At 41.6% G+C, this 10,182-nt stretch overlaps 1 pseudogene; it reads left to right on the top strand.

Moving 5' to 3' along the window:
* The first annotated feature begins 1,057 nt into the window (after window positions 1-1,057).
* Window positions 1,058-3,655, top strand: LOC122142188 (annotated as a pseudogene).
* The last annotated feature ends 6,527 nt before the right edge of the window (window positions 3,656-10,182 follow it).

Genomic DNA, 10,182 nt, shown 5'->3' with positions numbered 1-10,182 from the left:
TCACTGCTACGCTGATGACACTCAACTCTACTTCTCATTCCAACCAGATGACCCGACGGTAGTTGCTCTCATTTCAGCTTGTCTGAGTGACATTTCTAGCTGGATGAATAACCATCACCTTCAGCTCAACCTTACTAAGACTGAACTGCTGGTGGTTCCAGCTAACCCATCGTTTCATCACAACTTCTCTATACAGCTGGGTTCGTCAACCATAACTCCTTCCAGGACAGCCAGAAACCTAGGAGTTGTGATGGATCATCAGTTAAGCCTCACAGACCATACAACGACCCGGTCCTGCAGATTTGCCTTATACAACATTAGGAAGATTAGACCCTTCCTGTCAGAGCAAGCCACCCAAACTTCTTGTCCAGGGCTCTTGTTCTCTCCAGACTGGACTATTGCAATGCTCTCCTGGCGGGCCTTCCTGCATGTACTATCAAGCCTCTACAACTGATCCAGAAATGCAGCAGCGAGGGTTGTATTCAATGAGCCAAAAACAGCTCATGTTACTCCTCTCCTCATCAGGTTACACTGGCTACCAGTAGCCGCTCGCATCAAATTCAAGGTACTGATGCTTGCCTACAAAACGACCACTGGCACGGCGCCAACTTACCTAAACTCACTTGTTCAATCTTATGCACCCTCCAGAAGTTTGCGCTCTGCAAGTGAACGACGCCTTGTGGTGCCATCCCAAAGAGGTTCAAAATCACTCTCACAGACTTTTTCCTGGACTGCTCCCAGCTGGTGAAATGACCTCCCGATCTCAATTCGAACAGCTGAGTCGTTACTCATTTTCAAAAAACATCTAAAGACTCATCTTTTTCACCTGCACTTAACCAACTAATACTAGTACTTACCTTTTTCTTTTTTCTTGTCTATCATATTCAAAAAAAAAAAAAAAAACCCTGGCTACGTGTCCTGTACTAGTCTAACTGAGACTTGTCATAGCACTTGTATACCGTTTGTTGTTCTCTCGTTGATCTGATTGTTTCTACTGTTCTCATTTGTAAGTCGCTTTGGATAAAAGCGTCTCCTAAATGATTAAATGTAAATGTAAATGCCTCTGGCCCTCTACTGCCTCCTGTATCCTGAGGACACCGCAGCAGTGCAGTTCCTGATTAAGTTCATGGACCGGATGTCCATGTATCCTGACTGGAAAGTAAGCAGTGCACCTAACGATGAAGTTCCGATGGCTCATTCGCTCACTGGATTTGCTACTGCTTTTGACTTCATCTACTCATTGCTGGATCAGAAGCGCCAAGACCTGTACTTAAAGAAGATTTTTGCTGAAACCCAAACGCTCTACGAGACATTAAAGTACAGGGGCTGGGGGAAGCAGTTTCTTCAAAACCATCAATCCACTAATATAGTTGCTCTTCTGACTGGAGCAATAATTGTGTAAGTATTTGTTTCTGAGGCTTTATATGGCCCTAAATACAGCTTCCTAAACAACGTGCTGGTGTTCAGTCCATCCCCGACGAGCCAGTGTAATGTCCCTTGGGAAGGACAGCTTGGTGAATGTGCCAAGTGGCTCCGCTGGACAGACCGAGGGGTCGGAGACTCAGCAGGAGAGCTGATTGCTGCTTCTGCTCATGGAGACGCTATGTTTGTGAGAGGAGAAGCGGTTGCAGCATATTCCTCAGCCATGAGACTAGGAGAAGCGGCTGGAGCCCTGCTTCTCCTCAACTCACAGACTCTTGTGGTAGTAGACCACATCGAGAAAAGAGACGACTCACCGGTGAATGCCGTCAGTGCGTTCTTTCACAATCTTGATATTGACTTTAAATACGTGCCCCACAGTTTCACAGACAGCTACAATGGGGCATTGATGGAGTTCTGGGATGCTCATTACAAAATGTATGTGTTGCACGGGCCTTATGTTAAAGTTTCCAACTGCAGGTTTATTGAAAGCCGTAAGAATGGGCTTAAGCTTTCTCTTGTCATCAATAATACAGAGAAAATAGTGTCTGTAGTAACCAATCACAGAGACATTGGGGCCCGTTCCAGCTATCTGGGCTTTGGGGGTTATGCTAAGGTGGAAGACAGACATCAGGTTATCCATTTTGGCTTGGGGACGCAGCTTGTCCCCAAACAGACAAAACTGCACAATCATCTCTTTGACTTTGGGGTTACGGTAAATGTCATAGCTGGGGTAATACTGTGTGTGGCCATTGTTTTCTTGACCCTACAGCGGAAGTTTTACATTTGCTTTAGCAGACTGATGCGTTACGCTTTGCTTTCGGTGTTAATGCTGTGGATAACAGAGCTCCTGTTCGTCTCAAACAGCTGTGATCAGCTCCTGTGTAAGGTAAAGTGGCGCGGAGCCACCACAGACCCGGAGTTTAGCAAACAAATGATGCTTTATGACCAGCATCAGCTCCCTCTGCCCACGGTTGTGATCACCACGCTGCCTGGCTCTGGATCTGACATCCTTAAGCATCTTTTCTACAACAACACATACTTTGTATATCTGCGCATCCCTACAGAACACTTGGATATACCCGAAACAGAGTTCGAATTTGACACTTTAGTAGATGCTTGTGAATGGATGCAGTCAGAAGCCCAGTGTGGGCATTTTAAAATGATTCAAGGTTGGCTGCATTCACTGGTTCACAACACCCACTTATTCCTGCAGAACATCCCATTCCATGACACCAGCCCCCTGAAACCGGCCCAAAGAGTGAGCGTCTCCCTGGACAAGAGGAGGAGGCTGAGGAGGAGAGAGTTCAAGGCTGAGATGAAAGGCCGGGTGTGAGTCGACAGGGATGTAGAGTATGTCCGAGAGCTGAGGAGACACACGCTGGACTATCCTAATGCCCGTGTGGTTCTCAATCTCTGCAGTGGCAGCTGGGCTCTCAAGCTGCCCTTTCTCCAAGAAGTTATCGGCCCTTCTCTGAGAGCCATCTACATCGTCAGAGACCCTCGTGCATGGATTTATCTGATGCTTTATAATAGCAAACCCAGCCTTTACTCACTCAAGAACATTCCCCAGCATCTAGCTCTTATTTTCCATCAGGACATGGTAAGCGACAACTTAGTAAGATTCCTGCGTTTGCGGCGGAGTTTAGGAACCTGTGGCAGCTCATATCTCGTTCAGAGACCAATCCTGTGCTGTTGTTGGCCCATCTGTGGCTCGCTCACACCGCTGCTGTCCTCAGAGTCACAGCTACCTTATCTGAAGAGTCCTATCTTCAAGTCAGGTTTGAGGATGTCGTAACCTATCCTCAGGAAACAGCTGAGAAGATTCACTCTTTCCTTGGAATCCCTGTATCACCTTCAGCCCTGAATCAGCTAATGTTCACCACCTCCACAAACTTGTATAACCTGATGTATGAAGGGGACATTTCACCAGCCAGCATTGACAAATGGAGGAGAAACATGCCAAGGAGAGATATCAGACTCATAGAGTACACATGTGGATTCCTGATGAGGCAGCTGGGCTATCACAGGTTCACTGATTAATTAGCTGCAGGCCAGCTGCTGTCATTCATCTCTTTTATCCGATTGTGTGATATTTCGGTTGTATTTTTGCACAAATTTAAGTTGCAAACGAAGTAAAATGAAAATGAAAGAACTAGGCACAAGAATTGAACTTCAGTCTGTAATTCTGCACCAGGTCCAATCTAACATACAACATTTTGTTATACAATCACTTCAGGACATACAGTAATGAAGTACAATTTACCCTGATCATCAAATTCAAAAAGTTTACAATGTTCTTACCTTATATAATAGTTATGCATGAGTCCCCCAACTGTCCTTCATGTGAAAAGATAGATCCCAAAATCATACAGACACTGTTGAAAAGGGTTCAAATATGCAGAAGATGCTGGAAAACCAAAGAATTTGCAGGAGCTGGAGGATTTTTATGAAGAACAGCAGGCAGTTTAACTGTTTAGGACCAATGAAGGACTCATGAACGACTATCACAAAACAGAAAAACAGTCATGGATCATCCAGGAAATGACTAACTGTATATTTTGATCAAATAAATGCAGCCTTGTTGAGCAGAAGAGACTTCTTGGAAAAACATCATACCAACCCACATTTTTATATATAGATATTCACATTAGTATTCTTTATATTAGACACTGTGTTTCCATTAGTATGATATCAGTGAGTTTAGTCAGAGTTATCTACATACGGTGGTGTATCCTATTTAATTTCCAGAGGACAAAGTTAAAACTAATGATTCGCCTCCATATAATCACATTTAGGTGGGCTCACTGGTTGAAAAACTTCACTCTTACACTGTAATCCATATCCATGTCCAAATCCACAATGGGTTAGCCCTTTTTTGCTACAATCAGAGATCCTGTGATCGATGAGATTGCTCTCCTAAAATGACAGAATGAATTAGGTGGAATGCTTGAATTTTTTGGAATTGACATTTTCTTTTTGGCTGAAATAATGTTTTGCAGTTGTCTCCTGAATGCCAATTTAAATTGAATTATAATAGTATATTTTTTAAAGGATTGCAAGCAGTTGTTATTTTAACTTAGCATGAGTGTTTGTTTTTTTTTGTTTGCAATACATTTGCAGAGTCACTGTAATAATTCGCTTTAGCCATGTACACTCACAAAACACTGATTATAACCTGCATTGGCATTTGTCTTTTTGTGTTCTGTGTCTGCATTCATGATCTTTTCGCATACAGTGGTGCGCTTTCTCAAAGCATCGTTAGCTGTGGTCTCAAGGTCTGTCATTTCCATCATAGTTCAGTGATTCAGTGTTTCCTGAAACCATAGTTCAAACGAACATTCGCAAACTGAAGGAACCTAAGGAAACCCACAAAATAAAACAAAATAACAGAGAACAGACATAATGAAGCAGTCCACAGATGCCGTGATCATTTTTATAGCAACAATGAATCTGACATTAATGTGGTACTGAAAAATTATCAAAAGTTAGCACTCCACCACCTGCTTATTTTTACATTAACATTGTACTGGACATTAATGTGTTGTTAATATTTTATCAGATGCTAACAGTCGTCGTTTGTTTGAAAGAATTTTGGCAAAGCTTCTCCAACTTTTTACTGAAAACTGTTCACACAGAGTTACCATACTGACATAGAAGTTAGCACAGTGCATACCTTCTTTAGTGTTCACACAACCCAACAAGTTACACCATACACACTGAAAGTGACAAGTGCTGGGACCAGAAGATGACAGTCTCTCAGAAGCATGTCTTAATCTCTCTCTCTACCTGTTTGGAAGTTTCTTGGTTTTATAGTGCTCCACTCACACCTTAATGAGCTGGAACACAAATCAGGTGGCACTCCCAACCTGTGAAGTGGATAGGAGGAGCAACAGAGAAGCACAAAACAGAACATACTGAGACAAGTACTATATCTTACACCAGCAAATGAAAATACACAGACGTCCCTATGGACGTAACAGGCTGCTGGATCTGTTTGTGTTTCCTCATGTATTTCTCTCGTGTCACATGATCAGAGCGATGAAAGGCTCATAGGAAATGCTTGTTTGTGTAATTCCCTGACAATTACTCGATCTGCTCCTCATTAGCTGAGTATATACTGTACTCTCCACTGTGTGTGTCTTACAGTCGCTGGATTGCTGTGGTTTGTTTTTCATCACAGTGCTGCTCTTCTGCTCTCTCTCAGCTCTACAGGAATTTTTCCGTCTCTGAACATCAGTCCCAGCTGTGGATCAGAGTAACTGCAAGGAGAATGTTCTCCAGATTTCTTCTCTGGACAGTTTTCTCTCTCTTTGTGTTTCAATAAAGACTCTTTGTCGTTTCTTTCTTCTGTATTTGTCATTCCTCTATTCAATTCAATTCAGTTCAAGTTCATTTGTATAGCGCTTTTCACGATACAAATTGTTGCAAAGCAGCTTTACAGGAAATTAAGTTTCTACAATATATTTAGTAGTAGCTTATCACTGGTGACTGTCAAGTTGATGTACATATGGCAAAAATGTACGGTAAAATTTAGTTAATGATGTAATCAAACAGACGACGAACACTGTTAACAGCAATGATTATATGTTGCAATCAAACTTATAGCAAAATTTGGTAGTGTTGTTTCAGGGTAGGCATCATCTGAGGTCCTCTGAGGGGTTGGCATCATCTATTCTCAGGTGTTCAGTCATTTAAGATCTTTTAAGGGTTGGATCCAGACCATAGACCAGGGGTAGGAAACGTTGGTCCTGGAGTGCTGATGTCCTGCAGAGCTTAGCTCCAACCCTAATAAAAAAAAAACTTCACTTGTCTGTAGCCTAAGTAATCCTGAAGACCTTAATTAGCTTGTTCAGGTGTGTTTGATTAGGGTTAGATTTGATTTTTGAGGTGTGTTTGTTTAGGGTTACCGACGTTGCCTATCCCTGCCATAGACTGTATAAAAACACGGACGTTGTGTCGGTGACATCACCCGTAGATTTGTGAAGAACATTTTTGAAGCTCAAAGTGGGCGGAGCAGGCCGTTGCCATCTTGGCAGCACACCACTGCACGTCACTCCCAGATAATTGAAAAATGGGCAAAGAGGTGGGAATCGGTTGCTGAAAACACACCCACCTAGGTGAATAGCTTTAGCTTGCAGTGGCAATCCACCTGTCACTCAAGTGAGCTTCACTAGAACGTGACAATATTTTAATATACCAGAGAACTTTAAGCCCTTAAAAAAAATTCACCCCCCTCACAGTTGTCATGAAGGGCAAAATTAGCTATATTGACCAAAACCACTTTATGTACCAGGCTGTAAACAAATTTTTTTCTGCTGTAAAGTTGGGCATTTTAACATGGGGAGTCTATGGGATTGACTCTCTTTTGGAGCCAGCCTCTAGCGGTCAATGGATTGCAGTTTTAGTCACTTCCTTTTTGGATTCATGAGAGAGAGTGGGAGGTTGTTGCTTGATCCAGACTGAAGCTTGTGTAATTCCTAGTTACCATGGGGCAGAAACAGAGAAACAAATAGAGACATAATTAGTGTAACTGCTGTTCCAACCAAGCAAAAATGATTTGTTCAACCCAAGCTAAAGAATAAAAATGTGCATCATGATCAGATATAACTGCAGTACAAGATCATGAGATGCATTATATGAATGCTTGGCTAAAGAGATGTGTCTTAAATCTAGATTTAAACAGAGAGAGTGTGTATGAACCCCGAACATTATCAGGAAGACTAATCCAGAGTTCAGGATCCAAATGCGAAAAAGCTCTACCTCCTTTAGTGGACTTTGCTATCCTAGGAACTACCAAAAGTCCAGTGTTTTGTGACCTTAGGGAGCGTGAAATATGATTTTCAAAAGACAAGTTGCTGTCTAATATAACACCCAGATTTTTGACAGTAGGGGAAGTAACAGTACATCCGTCTAGTTGCAAATTGTAATCCAAGAGATTCGGTGTACTGTTTTTTGGTCCAATAAGAAATATCTCTGTCTTATCCGAATTTAATTGGAGAAAATTATTGGTCATCCAATCTTTTACATTTTTAACACACTCTGTTAGCTTAGATAATTTAGAAGTTTCATCTGGTCTTGTTGAGATATAGTTGAGGAATAAGCATAACAGTGGAAACTATGTAACAAATTAGCTCAAAGTGAGATGTACATAATTAATCATAACGGGTTATTAATAACTACATTCATCTTCAGGAATTACTTGACGCATTATATCATTAATAGTACAATAAAATGATTGGTTTGTCCGCAGGGCAGACAGTGTTAATCGTTTATTGACTCTAAGTAAAATAATTTCTCTGGCCACGAAAAATAATTTTACTACTAATACATTGCTCCCAGAGCATGTAACGAAACCAGAACGTTAAAGTGACCTCGTCCTGTGAGCAGCAAACACAGACAACCAAGTGTGAATACATATGGATGTTTGTTAAAATACACTACAGGGGAACATGCAACATCTGACTAGACACAAACATACACACATTAAACATAGATGCCAACGCAAGGAAGGCATGGATAGAGAGAGAGATAGAGAGAGAGAGCGCACTGCAGAGAGAGTGAGAGAGAGCGAGCGAGCGCTCACACGCAAGAGAGTGGAGAGTCATGGCAGTATTTACTCATAAACTAAATCACAACCTGTTAAGAAACCATCAAAGAATCTCATCACCTTAATTAAAAGGGGGTCAAAGCCTAGAAGTGCATCTAAATAGTTAACAAGCTGTACTTTGCATTGGTTCTGTAGTTGCTGAGTAAAAGTGTCCCGGTGCATGTATAATGCGTAGATTCCTGTTGAATCCTGTTAGGAGTGAAACTTTCGTCATTTCATCCATGGGTTGACTGCTCCGAAGTGAATCAACAAAGTTGCTGAAAACTGCCAGAAGATCGGACTCCCCCCCTGGAAGGGGAGTCGCGAGGTGCCCAATGTGATGGGTGTCTCCAGGGAACTGGAAGTTAAGAGGAGCCTTTTTGGGTGTGGAAGAGGTTTTATCTGGTTTCCCAGTATCACCCCTTTTGGTTGGATTGACCAATAACAAGGCATATAGTTTCAGCTGGAAAGTGTTTCTTTGTCTCAATGACACCTGATTTGCATATTTTATGAATGGCGTGATGAACTGGTTACTGGTAACCCAAACTATGGTACAAATAGTATGATGCATTTTAGGCTCACATAGTAGAGATATTTAGCTAAGGCAAACCGAGAGGTTTAATTAGGTACCAAGAAAGATATGCAAGACAGATAGAAACATAAAGATACATTCTTATGCGTTATTATAGGCACTTAGAGGTCAACTAATACGACTAGAGAATCATAACTATGCTAATATGAGCTGGGAAACATACAAACACACAGGAATATATCGTATACATTTGGAATGGCTTATATCCTGAGTTAAATGCAAGAAGGTTTGAGTGTGTGTGTGTGTGTGTGTGTGTATGTGTGTGCGAGCGGCATGGTGAGGTCTTTTTCCTCTGCATGCTTTGGCCATTGAAGCTGATTAAGATCTCTTTGAAGCTTATGAGTCCGAGCTAGGAATGTAGAGGTGTTCCTGGTGATGCTCAAACAGGCCCCTAAAGGTGTCAATGGCACTGTTTGATGCAGACTCATTGGCTCTAAGCTGTGATTTACATGAGGTCAGTCAGTAGATTAAAAATCTTTCTGAATATTAGAATGAATGTGTTATCATGATCTAGTCCATACACTACAGTCCCCCTTTTCGGCCCACGAAGTCCATGTGTGGACATCGTTGGACGAATCATGATGGTCATGTAGCAGGTGGTTACTAGTTATCCTCTGAAACCTCCAGACACGGCATTTGTGAGCTTGGCTGTGGACGCTCGCATCTCGTTGGCCCTTTTGAAAAGGATGAAAGCCAGGCCCAGTGTCAGGGTGTAATTTATTACCGTAGAGAGGCACAGTGCTATGTTGGCGGCAGTCCAAGCTTGGACAACAGGTGAGTTGGTCAGAATGGGCAGTCGAGATAGTGCTTGGAGGGCCATGTCGATGGGAGTAATATCAATTAGCTGGGATCCCCCTTTCTCAATCCTCAGTTTCAGTTCTGGATCTAGGGTGAAGTTGTAATTCTTGAAGAAGGATGGGATTTCCAGCGCTGATCGATACTCTTCACTCGGAAGATGGTACAATGCCAGATCATCAAGGTGGAGCATGGCACTTGAATGGTACTTGAATCCACATACTCTGAAAATATTGGTTTTCTTGAATCACTGATATACGCGTTTTGGGGTATTTTCTCCTGATAACCCCGAAAAGAACTTAAATTACACTTTCAGTTTTGATTGTACAGATAAGAGCAATACAGCAATCGAATCTGTAAAGGGTCTACTTTTTTTTGTATACAGACATAATAACAACAAAACTTTGTGCACTTATAAAATGTAGATAACAAACCAGGAGTGCTGTCTGCAGCCTTTGTCTGCGCTTATCTTCATTTACAAACACGTCATTAAAATGAACTGTAACTCAGTTAATACTCAACACAGAGACATGAGAGAGATATCTATAGAAAAGCCTGACATGTCTACTTTTAAACTAAACAATTGCTGCCGAAAACAAATATTCTGTGATAAAGTAATCCATATGAAAACAACGCGATGTCCGTTTTTCACGTCTCCCTTCATTATCTTCTAATGTATGGAGTCAAAGTAATATCATATATATACGCAAAAAAATTAAGTTTTGCAAAAGAAAATAAAGTTTTGCAAACGAAAATAAAAGTATTGAGAAAAATTAAATGTGCTTTT

The sequence above is a fragment of the Cyprinus carpio genome, chromosome B24 (assembly GCF_018340385.1).
Source record: "Cyprinus carpio isolate SPL01 chromosome B24, ASM1834038v1, whole genome shotgun sequence".
Lineage (NCBI taxonomy): Eukaryota > Metazoa > Chordata > Actinopteri > Cypriniformes > Cyprinidae > Cyprinus > Cyprinus carpio.
Note: the sequence above shows the minus strand (reverse complement) of the source record. Positions and strands in the feature narration are given on the sequence as shown.